Source organism: Pleurodeles waltl, chromosome 1_1 (genome assembly GCF_031143425.1).
Source record: "Pleurodeles waltl isolate 20211129_DDA chromosome 1_1, aPleWal1.hap1.20221129, whole genome shotgun sequence".
NCBI classification, from domain to species: Eukaryota; Metazoa; Chordata; class Amphibia; order Caudata; family Salamandridae; genus Pleurodeles; species Pleurodeles waltl.
The window spans coordinates 354305837-354321910 of NC_090436.1; positions in this window are offsets into that span (position 1 = coordinate 354305837).

The window sequence follows — 16074 nt, forward strand, 5'->3', positions numbered from 1 at the left end:
GAAAGATGGTGGGGGTTTTCATATTCACAACTCTCATCTTCACCATTCTGCTATTATTACTGCTCATTATCATAATCATTGCAGCACACGCATTTCATCGTAGTTTGCAGTCTTTTCAATAAATGTATCAAAAACTCTCCTGCATCTCCTTCTTGAGACTTATTGCAAATCAGAGAAAAGGGTACCTTCTGTTCCACCATGACTTCCCTGAGAGGTCTTATCTGGAGTCCATGAGTAAGGTTGGCAGAATTCACCTTTTCTGTCTGAGTTTTGGTGAACTACTGCTTGTGAGCCAGGAGGGTTGGGCAGACAGTTTTGACTTGTTGTGGGAGTGACTCAGTTGCAACAAACAGAAGTGCTGTCATCCCTAAACCAGCAGTCTCACTAAGGAGCGAGAGTCCAACTACGACAACTTGGCCTTGTGGGTGTGCATCATCATCACTTCTAGAATGTCCGGATGGCCATTTTGTCTTCTCACTGCGATGCACTTACTTTTTCCTTTGCCTTGCAAACCCCTACAAAATGGATCTCCTTTGCACAGCCTTTGGATATCTGTCCAATGACGGGACATTTACCTTTGGGTAGAAACAACAATCCACACCCGAAACATAACTTCCTTTTCCATGTAGCCATCTCTTTGTTTCTTTCAGCCTTGTGCTTCTGCTTGCTTTTCATGTTCATTACTGACTCACTTTGGGCACCTCCAGCCTCCCTGTCAGCAGCTTGTCGATTTGGCATCTTGTTCTATGCTAAGAGTTTCTCTCACCATTCGCCGTCTGAATGAATCTGATAGGCACCCATCAATAACTTAGACCTATTGATTCCTCCTCATTAAACTCATTGAACTTAAAGTTTTTGATGACCGTATCCAATCTCTCAACAAATTTGACAATGGTTTCACCAATTATTTCATGTTCTACATCCGGCATTGGATTGAACTTGAGATTGAAGGCTTGTTTAATTTGACAGTATGTAACTCCCTAAGCTTGCACCATATTCTTTATGTCTTCTTTTATACCCTCACCAGCAAGATTCTTAAGGCAACTGATAATCTTATTGTTATCCATTTCTCCTAGTGCATCAGTGAAATCATCAAATGTGTCTATCCAAGCAGTCCATCTACCACCAATGTTCTGCTTTTTGAAGGTATCAAATGGTGGTGGTGGTTTCAGGAGGGAGGCAGCATAATAATTGTTTATGGCATTGTCTGACACTGAGAATGGAGTTCTCTCAGATACTTGCTGCTGTCCCCTAGGACCCGGTTCCTCTGTACCATCTCTAAGGCGCTGTGACATGCAGGCATCTGGGTCATCTCTGATAGCTGCGGAAAACGTGGTATCTTTCTTGGTTTCCTTTAGAAAAGCAGTCTTTGGCTCTTCTGATCACGTATTCAGGTGTGGACGGCTCCATATGAACACAATGGGCACTTCTCCTTGGGCCACTTCTCAGTGCTGCAGTATGATGACTCTCTTTAATGGGTTCTAGTAAGCAGATGGCCTTTTCTTGTAACTGAATTGCTGTGTTTACAGGCACCCTTTTGTGCTTTTCAACACCTGGTTGAAATCTTCCAGCATTTCTGATCACAACATTATCTTGCAATTTGCTGTCGCTGTTTGCTGCACTCTCAACACCTGATTGTATCCGCCTTCAGCCTCTGTATGATATATAGATTTATGTTGCATAGTAGCACTCACATCCCTTTAAGGCTTTACCAGCAGGTTCATGGCCGACGATGTGTAGATTTCTCAGTGAAGCATTCTTTATCTTTGAATGCTTTAGAGTGGCTGCAGTTGGGTTTTGACTCCACATATGTCAAATATCTATTCTGCACCTCGAAGGTGGTACACGTGGCACGCATGAGCAATTTGCTTGGACCATGGCAAACTCTCTGGAAGAGCACTGTTGATCTTCAAGTTACTTATCCCCTATCTCATCCCCAGTTGTAGCATGTTCCCCAACCTGGGTACCTGCCAATGAGTACGCCTCACCCAGAATTGTGTACTACATACACATCATTCATCTGTGTGTAGCCGCAAGCTCAACACTATAAACTTGCATTCACTTCACCATGCTGTAACACTTACATCATAATTCTACATAGCCTACAAGGAGCCAAAAGGGTTAGATCTAATTGTGGATAAGCCAACAAGGGCACCACTTCTGCCACTCAAGCCACAGCCTGACTGCCATTTCAAGAGTTTTCCATCAGGTCGTCAGAGATTATTTATCAAAAGTATTACCTTTGACATGGCAGAATCAGGTTCAGCGAAAAGTAACAATTCCAGCTGGTCCACCACCGGTTCGGGACCAGCCAGCATTTATGTCAATTTTCGAAGACAACTCTCCCACACCTGAAGTCCTAAAGTGGGGGCTAGACACTTTAATTAAATATGAAAACAAGGTCATGACAAGCTGGTACTTTTCTCCCAGCATCTGGGTGGCATTAGCTTGTCTTTATTTGCCCTGTGTTACCATGCTCAAGGTGGCAATCATTGACTGTTAGAAATGGGGTCTTTGGTTGGCAGTCAGTTTGCATTCTGTCCAAGCAGGGACCATCACTCTAGTCAGGGCAATGGAGAAACACACTTAGATAACCCCTTCTCACCCCCTTGGTAGCTTGGCAGAAGCAATGTGTAAAGTATTTGTACCAAATATACAGTAATACAGTGAAAATACTACAAAATGAACACCCCAGGAGTTTAGAACAATAGGTAATATTTATCTAAATCAAACAAGACCAAAACAACAAAAACCCATCATACACAAGTCAAGATATGAATTTTCAAAAGAATAAGAGTCTTACTCCATAGAAAACAATGGAAACGTTGTTGTTACACAAAGTACCTGGTTTGCGTAAAAAATAAAGTGGCACAGGCGAGCGTTTGTTGGAAAAGTCATCGCTGCATCAATTCCATACTCACAAGCGAGGCCGTGCATTGTTTCTTCTCCGGTCGGGTTGGTGATGTGTCGTTTTTCAAGAGAGCAATGCGTCAATTTCCGGACAGGGACCTCGGATCAGTGCAGGTTCACGATGACTTTGACGCCCAGGGACGATGCGTGGGAAATCTGGTCCTGCGGTGTTAGAAGACCGTGCTGCGTGGGGTTTGCGTCCTTATCAGCAGCTGCAAGCAGGTGTTGCGTCGTTTCTCCATCCTCGATGCATCAATCTCCCAACCACAATGCAGGTGGAGCGTCAATTTCAGCCGCAAAGTGGGTGGCGCATCATCTATCACCCGTGTTGCAGATGGTGCGTCAAAACTTTCCCCACGCAGCATTCTGTGCATGGATTTCAGCTCTTATTCTCCCAACTTCACCTTACAAGGGCCCAGGGACTGGATAGGCACCACTTGGCAGGGCAGGAGTCTCAGCAGAGAGTCCAGGTGCTGGAAGAGGAAGTCTTTGATGGCCCTGAGACTTCAAAACAGGAGGCAAGCTCAGTTGAAGCCCTTGGAGATTCTTCTTCAAGCAGGAATGCACAACAAATTCCAGTCTTTGTCCCCTTTCACAGACAGAAGCAGCAACTTCATGATAGCGCAACAAAGCACAGTCACAGGCAGGGGCAGCACCTCTACTCAGCTCTTCTCCTTGGCAGAGGTTCCTCTGTGTTCCAGAAGTGATCTAAATTCTGGGGTTTTGGGTCCACTACTTATATCCCTTTGTGCCTTTGAAGTAGGCAAACTTCAAAGAAAACTCTGTTGTTCAGAAGATCCTGCCTTGCCCAGGCCAGGCCCCATACACACACTAGGGGTTTAGAGAGTCCATTGTGTGAGGGCAGGCACAGCCCATTCAGGAGTAAGTGACCACTCCTTCCTCCACTCTAGCTCAGATATCTCATCAGGATATGCAAGCTACACCCCAGCTTCCTTTGTGTCACTGTCTAGAGGAGATTCACAAACAGCCCAACTGTCAGTCTGACCCAGACAGGGAATCCACAAACAGGCAGGGTCACAGAATGGTTAAAGCAAGAAAATGCCTACTTTCTAAAAGTGGCATTTTTAAACTTACAATCTAAAAACCAACTTCACTAAAATATGTATCTTTAAATTGTGAGTTCAGAGACACCAAACTCCATATTTCAATCTTCTCTCAAAGGGAATCTTCACTTTAAGAATATTTAAAGACCACCCCCATGTTAGCGTATGAGAGAGATAGGCCTTGCAACAGTGAAAAGTGAATTTGGCAGTATTTCACTGTTAGGACATGTAAAACACATCAGTACTTGTTCCATCTTTAACATACACTAAACCCTGCCCGTGGGGCTTCACAGGGCCTACCTTAGGAGTGTCTTAAATGTACAGAAAAGGGAAGGTTTGGGTACACTTGCCAGGTCGAATTGGCAGTGCAAGTCTGCACACAGAGACACTGCAGTGGAAGGTCTGAGACATGTTTACAGGGCTACTCATGAGGTGGCATAACGAGTGCTGCAGGCCCACTAGTAACATTTGTTTTTCAGGCCCTGTGTAACTCCAGTGCACTTTACTAGGGAACTACTAGTAAATCAGATATGCCAATCATGGAAAAGACAAATACACATACCCTCTACACAGGAGCACTTGCACTTTAGCACTGGTCAGCAGTGGTGAAGTACCCAGAGTACCAAAAACAGCAAAAACAGAGTCCAGCAAACAGTCACAACATGGGAAGCAGAGGCAAAAAAAGACAGGGGAGACCACACCAAGGATGTCAGGTCTAACACTGACAGTATAAAGCAAATCTGACATGGTACAGTAAGACCTGTGCTGAATATTATCAATGTATATGGTTCATGGCGTATCCATATTTATTTGTTCTACTGTCGCTCCTGTTTGAGTTTCACTTGTCTTATTAGGTGTCAAGTATTGGACACTGAGAAGATCTATTCTTGATTGCCCCTGAAAAGAACAACCCTCCCAGTAGCCACAGTGCCATGTCTCACAAAATTGTAGTGTGAAATGCGTCAATTAACTCCTTAAGCAGGTAGCAGTTAGGAGAAAAGAAACCTGTAGTTTAAATGAAGATGAGGATAAACTCTGAAGTGATCAGCATAGCACAAATGTCTCCCTGACATCAGGGAGGGGAAAAGAGCCAGGCATACATCCCTAAGTAGAATAAAGTAGATGTTCCAACTTCTAGAAGTCAAAATTCACGGACTACAAAACAAACAGAAACGACCTCTGTGCACTTCAAAGACCCTTCTTTGAAGTCACCCCCACTTCAAAGGAACAACCTGGTATAAGTACTGGACCTCTGACCCTACTAAATCAATACACTTCTTGACCTGTGAAGAACTCAGCCAGGAAGAAGGACTGCTATGCTGCTACAAGGACTATCACTCTGGACTGCTGCTCTGGAAGAACTGCTTTTCTGTTGTGCTGCCCTGCTACCCTGCTACCCTCTGCCCTGCTGAGGAAGGACTGGACCCATATCACTTGAATCCAAGAACTTTACGCCAACAGAAATATGCCCACAGCATTATGACCCATGAATCATCGTAGCGGACATTCAACCGCGGTAAATCATTGGCACATTGCACAATTCAAACTACACACACCTGACACATATCCACACACCACACCCACACCCACAAACCACTATAAAACACACACCCACATTACCCACAACCTTTTACCACTACAAACAATTTACAACAGAGAGAGAGACACACACCAGGAGCACCCACAGAACCAGAGTCACAGAACACCATCACCCATACAGCATCCACGCACCTCACAGCACACACCCCAACACATCACCCCACACACCCTCACACACACCACTCACACTACACCCATGGCACCACAAAGACACCCCAGGTTCTCAGAGGAGGAGCTAAGGGTCATGGTGGAGGAAATCATCCGGGGAGAGCCACAGCTATTTGGATCACAGGTGCATCAGACGACCATTGCTAGGAAGGTGGAGCTATGGCGGAGAGTCGTGGATAGGGTCAATGCCGAGGGACAGCACCCCAGAACAAGGGATGACATCAGGAAGAGGTGGAACGACCTACAGGGGAAGGTGCGTTCCGTGGTTGCAAGACACCAGATAGCTATACAGAGGACTAGCGGTGGACACCCACCTCCTCCCCCACAACTAGCAACATGGGAGGAGCAAGTCTTGGCAATAATGCATCCTGAGGGCCAGGCAGGAGTAGCAGGAGGACTGGACTCTGGTAAGTCAAATCTTCACTACTTTCACCCCCCTACCTGCATGCCCTCACCCCTACCCTCACCCCATCACCCCACCACCTCACATATACCCTACCATCACAACCCACCCATCCCAGTAATCAGCACTGCATGCACCACTAATGCATGGACACCACTCACAGCCCTGCATGGACACCCATTACCACAGCATGCACACTAGTGACAATCACTTAGCCAACCAAATCACAACTCACACAAGCCAAAGCTGCCTTGGTAATAACAACCATAGGGGAAAACATACCCATGCACAAGATGTCACACGCAGTAACAATAACACTGCTTTTACATACCCACAGGACCCACACACAACATCACCGGAGAAGAGGTGCCAGCAACATCCAGCCCCCATCCCTCAAAGAGGCCCACAGTTATGACAGCAGCTCTGCACGCCTAGATCAAATTGACCAACCCGGCCCATCAGGGACCTCTGGACAGTCGATGACCCAGGCACAGTCCCATACCACCATAGAGCCTCCCCCCTCAGGAAACACCACCGCAGCACCCACCCAGCAGGCCAATCCCTCTGTCCCCAAGACACATCAATCAGCAGTGTGTCCACCACTACAGGGACCCCAGGCAACCCCACAAACACAGGACGATCAGGGACCTGGGGTCAGTGGCAGTGGGCACACGATTCAGAGGACAGAGGCACAGGACAACAGGGAAGCTGGGAGGACTGCTGTGCGACAGGGGGAGGACAGGCCCAGGGAACTGACTCTCCACGAGGCACTCACCAACATCCTGGGAGCCTACCACCATTCCCAGGAGGCCATGGGCCAGATACTGGCCAAGTTGCAGGAGACCCAGCGGCTGCAGGAGGGACAGTGCCTGGGGATCAGGGAGGACCTGAGGGACATCCACACCACCCTGGTCACTATTGCAGGGGTGCTGGCAGACATAGCCAACACTATGAGGGAGGCAGTGGCACACCAACGGGCCCCTGACACTAGCCACGCCGATGAACAGCCCTCCACCTCCGCTGTCGCTAGTGCCCAGGAGGCCCCACCACAGGAACAACAGGCCACCAGCACCCCTCCCCCTGCAGGAGTAGAACCACCACGCAAAAGGTCCGTGCGATCCAGGCAGAAGCCAGAGAACATTGCCAAGACCCCGCCAGGAAATAAGACTCCCCTGAATGTCACCCTTGTGTCCCACTATGTCACCCTGTCCACCTTGAACTGCCATTGCTCCACTTCCTATGCCCCCTTAGACAATGCACCTGTGATAACAATAGACTGGACTCTATCCTGGACTTTCACCCATCAGCAACCCAGCCCATTGCAATAACCCCTCCACTTATTAGCACTGAAATAAACACCCTTGGAGCAAATACAATATTGAGTCTGTCAATTGATTGAAATATGTGTTCGTTTAAAAAGCTGTAAACATTGCAATTCAACTGTACAGTTATGTATACATAGGTATGACCTGTAGTGGGCAGCAGTAAACACACCAGGAGCCAGAGTGGGGCACAGATATCTAAAAGCAGAGATGCCAAAGGGTATAGTAAGTGGCCATAGAATTTGGAAAATCAGGCTGCCATGCAAAATGTCCAACACAAAACTGCAATGGAAGGTGAAGTTACAGTGTCTTACCTGTGTGTCACTTGAAGTACTGTTGAATTATAGTTGTTCTGTTGTCCACATTCTCTTCTTCTGCCTCCTCTTCGTCACTGTATACAGGTTCCACCGTTGCCACACAACCATCTCCAGCCTCATCCTCCTGCAGAAAAGGCACCTGGCGTCTCAAGGCCAGGTTGTGCAACATGCAACATGCAAAGATGATCTGGCAGACCTTCTTGGGTAAGTAGCACAGGGATGCACCTGTTAGATGGAGGCACAGGAATCTGGCCTTCAGGAGGCCAAAGGTGTGCTCAATAATCCTCCTTGTTCGCCCATGTGCCTCATTGTAACGTTCCTCTCCCCTGGTCCTGGCATTCTTCACTGGGGTCAGTAGCCATGAGGGGTTGGGGTAACCAGAATCACCTGTAAATATCGAGGAATACCGGTTAGCCAGACCCTCACCCTTAGGGCCAACCCCACGCCCATATACCAACAGACACTGGGTGGAGACCATGGGCTCACCTTTTAGCCACACCATGTGCCTCTGGAGTTGAGACATCACATATGGAATGCTGCTATTCCTAAAAATAAAGGCATCATGCACATACCCAGGATACTTTGCATTGACATGGGAGATGTACTGGTCCGCCAGGCACACTACCTGCACATTCAGAGAGTGAAAGCTCTTTCGATTTCTGAACACTTGTTCATTTCTCCGGGGGGGAGGGGAACAAAGGCAATATGTGTATCATCAATAGCACCAATGATGTTGGGGATCTGTCCCAGTGCATAGAGGTCAGCCTTCACTGTGGCCAAATCATCCACCTGGGGGAATACGATGTAGCTGCGCATGTGTTTCAGCAGGGCTGACAACATTCTGGTCAGCACGTTTGAGAACATAGGCTGTGACATCCCTGATGCAATGGCCACTGTCGCTTGGAAGGACTCACTTGCCAAGAAATGGAGCACTGACAGGACCTGCACAAGAGGGGGGATACCAGTGGGTGGCGGATAGCTGAGATCAGGTCTGGCTCCAATTAGGCACACAGCTCTTGGATTGTGGCCCTATCAAGTCTGTAGGTTAGGATAATGTGCCTGTCCTCCATTGTCGCCAGGTCCACCAGAGGTCTGTACACAGGGGTATGTCTCCATCTCCTATTTATCCTCAGCGATTGAACTCTAGGGTGAAAAACGGTGAGCAGATGGTCATATTCAAAGGTATCCTCAGAGTAAAATAACTTGCATTTTTTTACAGGAACAATATGTGAGCGTGTAGGTCCGTTGATGTGCCTATGTCTGCTGTGACGCAGTTAGGTGACATGGCCTGTTCCCCCCTGAAATGGCGGCCACCTGACCTGTGAGGAGGGACGAGTGGAAATGAGGTAATTACGCTGACGTTGTGCACCGTTGCAGGAGGCGGTCGATGAGCGCCGTGCAACACCTCATTGGTTATCATTGGGACCTACGGGTTCCAGGAGCCAATGGTACTGTACGCCGGCAGTGACGGTACGCACGCAGAGGACGTGATCGCCATTTTCTATCTGTTCACTCACTTGCTACCTGACCTTCAATAGGAGAGGACCTACACTGCAGGTGCTGCTGTGACCTGTGTCTGGAAGCGACCATGGCTCGAGTGTCTGGGGAAAGGACCCCTTCCTTCACTTCTGAGGAGTTGGAGAAACTAGTGGATGGGGTCCTACCCCAGTACCATTTACTTTATGGTCCTCCAGACCAACAGGTGAGTACACTGTGAGCACGATGCGTGGGGCATGAATGTATGGAGTGCTGTTTGTTTAAGCCTCATTTGGGGGGGGTGGCTGAGGGGACCTGGGCAGAGCACTGAATGTATGGTGGGCAATGTTTGTGCGTAAGGAGATGGGAGGGATATGGTGGGCCATGAGTGTAACAGGCCGGGCGGTATGACTAATACCTTTTCTTATGTATCTTTTTCTGCAGCTCAGCGTCCATCAGAAAAAGGGTATTTGGCGTGCCAACGAGGTGCGGTCCCTGGGGGTCTTTGACAGGCGGAGCACCCACTGTTGCAAACGATGGGAGGACCTGCGCCACTGGGCAAACGGCGGAGGCCCAGCTGGGGATGGCCTCCCAACGAGGAAGGGGTGCCCATCCTACCCTGACCCCACAGATGTTCCACATCATGGCGTGGCCTATCCGGAGCTGGATGAGTGCTTGAGGGCATCACAGCAGCCAGAAGGGGGTGAGTACAGTTTCAGAATCATGAAATTGCACGTGTTGAGGTGTTATCTGGGTGGGGGATGTGGGTCTGTGGGTGCCCCTAGGCCAGGACAAACATGGCAGGGTTGGTTCCATGATGGGCAGGCTCAGATGCACTCCAACCCCAAAAATGCTAGTGGGCATCTACTACTGGGCAGGGTCCTGTGGGTTTCAATCAATCAAAAAATGTTTATAAAACGCGCTACTCACCCGTGAGGGTCTCAAGGTGCTTGGGGGAGGGGGCCAGGAGGGTCACTGTTCGAACAACCTTGTTTTGAGGTTTTTTCTGAAGAGCAGGAGGTCTTCGGTTTTGCGGAGGTTGGTGGGGAGGGAGTTCCAGGTTTTGGGGGCGAGGTAGGAGAAGGAGTGTGAAAGTTCACTCTTTCGTTGAGGTATGTAGGGCCGGTGTTGTGGAGGGATTTGTGTGCGTGGATGAGGATCTTGAATGTGATTCTCTTGTTTATGGGGAGCCAGTGAAGGGTTTTGAGGTGTGGCGAGATTCGTTCATGGCGGGGGAGGCCAAGGACGAGGCGCGCTGCTGTGTTCTGGATTCTCTGGAGTTTGCGTGTGAGTTTGAGTGTGGTGCCGGCGTAAAGGGCGTTACCGTAGTTTAGTCTGCTGCTGATGAGTGCATGGGTGACTGTCTTCCTGGTCTCTGGGGGAATCCACTTGAAGGATTTTTGTGCGGAGTGTGAGGAAGCAGGAGGAGGTTTCAGGTGTGCTGCTATTGGCGTTAGGCATTGTACCCTATGGCCTGGTGACTAGCATTGTAACTGGGAGTGCGTGGCCTAGTGCTGTTCCCAGTGTGTTGTGTACACCAACGGTGGTGTTGTTGCTTGTATTGACAAAGTGTATCCTCTGTCTCTCCCCCCCTTTTTTATTTTGTCACCCTGTCCTTGTGTGCATTAGCATCATCTGGCGGAGGAACAGAGGCACCGGTGATGGAGGGAGCTGCATCCCACATGGCCCATGAGGCTGAATCCACCGATGGTGAGGGCACCAGTGGGACGGAGAGTGAGGGGAGCACCACAGCGGAGACTGGAGGGGACCGATCGGACATCGACACCTGCTCCGATGGAGGCTCCCTAGCGGTGGCTGACACCTCCGTGCCCACCCCAACTACAGGTACAGCTGCCACCCCCATACCAGCACCGCCCTCCCAGCAGTCCCAGAGTGTTTCCCGTGTCCGCTCACCCAGAAAGGTGGGCATCTCCTTCGTCCCAGGCACCTCAGGCCCTGCCCCAGTCAGCCCTGCTACCCTCAGTGAGGAAGTTATTGACCTCCTGAGATCCCTCTCTGTTGGGCAGTCAACAATACTGAATCCCATCCAGGGTCTAGCAGGGCATTTGCAACAAACAAATGCATTCCTGGAGGGCATTCAATCTGGCGTGGCGGCCCAACAGAGATCATTCCAGGCTCTGGCCAACTCACTGATAGCAGCCATTATCCCTGTCTCTAGCCTCCCACCTCCAACTCCCTCTACCCAGTCCCATTCCCATCAACCCCAGCCTATCCCAAGCACACCTTCAGACCTGCATGCACCCAAATCAACACACAGAGGTGGCTCAGGCAAACACAAGCACCACACTTCATCCCACAGGCACTCACACATGCACCATCCAGATGTAGACACTCCAACATCCACTGTCTCCACTGTGTCCCCCTCCTCCTCCTCGTCCACCTCCCTCCCAGTTGCATCTCCACTCACACCTGCATGCACTATATTCTCATCCACTATCTCCATTACCAGCACGCCTATCACTACACGCCGCTCACTGGCAGTCACCACCCCCACATCCATGCTGACGTCCCCTGTGTCCTCTCCCACTGTGTCTGTGCCCCCTCCTCCCAAAGTACACAAATGCAAGCACTCAGACACCCAACAGCTATCCATCTCACGACAGCATCCAGCCCATGCACCTGCACCCAAACACAGCAGACAGACTCCTCCTACAACCACTCCGTCTTCCTCCACTCACAAACCTTCACCCTCTTCTAGCCCCAGTGTCCCTAAAAGGCTTTTCCTCTCCACCCATGACCTATTCCCTGCCCCTCCCCCGTCCTTCACTTCGGGCCAGGGTGGGCAGAACCCAGGCCAGCACCTCAGCCACCCAGTCCACGGCCATTGTAGTTTCTGAAGCTACTGCAGGTGTGAGAGGCTCCAAGGAGACACCCGTCAGCACTGCCATTGTGCCTGCACCAGCTGCCAAGGGCAAGAAGGGTCCTCCAGCTAGCAAGGGCAAGGAGGCGCTACCAGCTAGCAAGGGCAAGGAGGTACCACCAGCTAGCAAGGGCAAGGAGGCACCACCAGCTAGCAAGGGCAAAAAGGGACCACCAGCTACCAAGGGCAGGAAAAAAACACCAGCTGGCAGAACAAGGAGGCACCACCAGCTGCCAATGGCAGGAAGGGAACACCATCTGCCAATGGCAATGTAAAAGGCACAGATGCCGCAGGAAGGATGGATTCAGTGCCTGGTGCTGGAGCAGCATCTGGACAAACAACAGCAGCCATGGCACTTCAACCATCCAAAGCTGTGGGGGAAGGTCTGGAGCCTCCCCCCAACACTGGCAGCACCGCCACCCTCACCGCCGCCAGCACCACCACCTGCACCGTCACCTGCACCATTGCCAGCAGCAGCAGCCCCAGTGGCTGCAGAAGAAGGGCTGGAGCTTCCCCCACCCCTGACAGCACCGCCGCCAGCCCCGCAACTGCCACCACTGAGTAGCTGTCACCGCCGGCGGGCAGTGTGTAGTCATGCCTTCAAGGGCTGTAATGCGTCCTGGCCCCTGCAACAACTGTGGGTGTGACACCCAGGTGAGAGACTGTGACCTTGCACCATCCATGATCTGCATCGCTGGGCACAAAGCCCCCTCCAGAACCAGTGGACGAAGGCATCCACTCACTCCCTCCTTGCCAGGATGAAGCACACTGGGCACAAGGCCCCCTCCAGAACCAGTGGAAGAAGGCATCCACTCACCCCCTCCTTGCCAGGATGAAGCATACTGGGCACAAGGCCCTCTCCAGAACCAGTGGAAGAAGGCATCCACTCAACCCCTCCTTGCCAGGATGAAGCACACTGGGCACAAAGCCTCCTCGAGAACCAGTGGAGAAGCCATCCCTTGAGAGACTGTGGCTTTGCACTCCCCAGGACCAAGCAGTGGGCAAACCACACCCTAGAGAGACTGTGGCTTTGCACTTCCCAGGACCAAGCAGTGGGCAGACCACCCACTTGAGAGACTGTGGCATTGCACTCCCCAGGACCAAGCAGTGGGCAAACCACCCACTAGAGAGACTGTGGCTTTGCACTCCCCAGGACATCGCAGAGGGCATGTAGCCCCCTTCAGGAGCAGTGGCGTTTTACCATTCTCCGGCAGAGGTGCCACACACTTCCCCTTCTCCCTGAGGTGGCTGTGTATCTTCGACCTGATGCCCCAGCAGTGTTCTCTCCGTATTGAGGCAGGAGTCAAGTGTGGCCTTTTCCCATGTGTTATGGCCCTGTGGGCTACGGACATTTTGGACTGGGCATTGTCCCTCCATTTGTATATATTGTAGATACTGTTTTGTACTTTAAGGACGTATTTCTTGAAATGTATATTATTACACTGGCTTTACTCACATCCTTTTGTCCTTGCGTTATTCCTGAGGGTTATAGGGTGGATATGTAATGTTGTTGCATCTGTTTGTGTGTATGGTGTTGGGAGTGGAGTTGGGGGTGTTGCGTGTTGTGTGTGTGTGTCACTCTCTTTCCCCCCCCCCCTTGTGTGCTAGGTGCAATACTCACCGTGGTCGTCTTCGCCGCCGTTCGTGTTCCTGATGTAGGAGGAGATATACCAGCATGGGGAAGATCTGCAGTTCGGGCTCCATGGTGTCGTGGTTCTTACTTGAGTGTCGAGAGGTGAGTCGTTTCCCTTCTGTGTACTATTTCCACTGTGCTTTTGATGGCTCTGGTACTGCCCCGGAAAAGCTGGCGGATTGGCTTGTTGTAATACTGTGGGCGGTACATTGTCTTCCGCCTGGCTGTTGGCGGTTACCGCGGCAGTGCTTATTGCTACCGCCATGCCGGTCGGTGTGTTAAAGTGGCTGTCTGTGTTGGCGGGTTCCACTGTGGTCAAAATTCAATTTTATTTTTACCACCAGCCTGTCGGCGGCATTACCACCGTTTTGACACCGACCGCCAGGGTTGTAATGAGGGCCTTTGATCCTTCAACACCCACAGCACTTGGACTTTGCTTGCTGCAAGTCTGTCCCTACCAAGTGGTGCCAATCCAGTCCTGGGCCCTTGGAAGTGGTTATAAAGCACTTCAACTGCTAAAATTCATGCATTGCTGACGTTCTGCACGGTCTGAATCGACACATCTCCTTCGAGGACTTTGCGTTTATCGGCTGCACAGCTCAAAGACAACGCATTGCCTTCATCGCAAAGGGTTCTCCGATGGCGCATCTCTGACTGCACAAATTGGGACCGGTGCTCTGTTGGACTGACCCTGTGGATAACAGGGTCAGTACTCTGTGTATGGTTTCTGAGCAGAGTGCACAGCATAAAAAGCTACATGCTCAACCACAGGAAGACTATTGCCGTACATTTGTTTCTCAGCCTTAGGTCTCCTGTTACTACATTCCTAACATTGCTCTGCCCTGTTCCTCTGCTTCCTTGTGATTGGTGCTGGCATCACAGCATTCTAGCATTTTTCTGGGGTCCTCGCATTTCTTCGGGGTTCTCGGCTCCTTTGTTGATGCTGCAGCATCGGGTCTCTCTCAGTCCTCATTCTTTTGGAGCTGACTCGCTCTCCAGACCTGAAAAACTAAAACAAAGAGACAAGAAATGAGCTCACCTGGTGAACCATTCCTTGAATAACATGGCACATGCACTCATCATTTTCATTAAACTAAGAGATACTCATCTGATATGTTTTCATGGTTACTGCAATTCTGATTCCTTGTTCCATGCTTTACGTCTAGAAAATCAGCACATGAACTTCAGTATAAGCAAGACTATGTCAACAACAAATTTTACTGACCTGTGTTACTCAACTGAACTCACCTCCTTGCGATTTGTGGGATATTACAGTACATAATTGTTTCTGATCTTTAGTGCAGGAAGTTATGCATATGTATGTATAGGTTTGTTTTTTTCTGTTTCAGCTCTTCATGTTGCAAGTTTCTAGATAATTTCAAATTGAGCTTATTCAATGACAATTTAGGTATGCTACATTATGTTTTATTTCACACTTCCCTAATCATAACGGTTCCCATTTATGATATTGACAGGGGTCTTTCTCATGTTTTAAATAGAATCACACGAACTTGCAGTATTCCTGCACACATTTAATAAGTTGGAAGAAGAGATCACTAGGTATTTAGAAAAGGGTTGATGGTCCAAGTAAAGGGGATGTCACAGTCACATTTTAAAAAAAGTAAAACACTGTCATGTTTAATTTACAGGAGAGACTGAAAGGACCTTGGGGGACCCAGAAGTAGGATGTCCTGGACTTTGGAAACATCTTCTCCTTTTGTTTCACCTCTTCCTCATTGGGCAGGTTTCACTTTGAATTGTTGGGTCTTCTTGTCTGATGGAGAGGTTGGAACCTATCCTCACGACCACATTTCACCCCCCAGAATACTGTAATGTCCATTAAGATCCTGACACACATCGCCTGCACCGAAAGGGATCAACGCTGATGCATGGCCTCCTCTGCTCCTCGCAATGGGTTTTTTACATTGACGCATCCTCCATCCAAAGGTACTTTTCCCAGTTGACAAGGTTGGTCCCTGTTCCTGACCCACGCTCCATTGCGGTCGGCTTGAACTTTGAGATTTGACCAGGTCAAGCATGACCGGATGGTCCAGGTCGGTGTTTTATTTTTCTAAGCACTATATTTGCTGATATTCATATCACAACTTCTACCTTTAAGATTTTTCATTTTTTTTTTTTGGTTCATTACATTAAGTTCTATTTCTCTAACTATGCGTGGTGTCTTTTTGTGTAGTGTTTTCACTGTTTTACTTTTTTAAGTGTTGCACACATATTTTTCACATTGTCTCCTCAATTAAGCCTACTTGCTCTGTGCCAAGCTGCCAGAGGGTGAGCACAGGA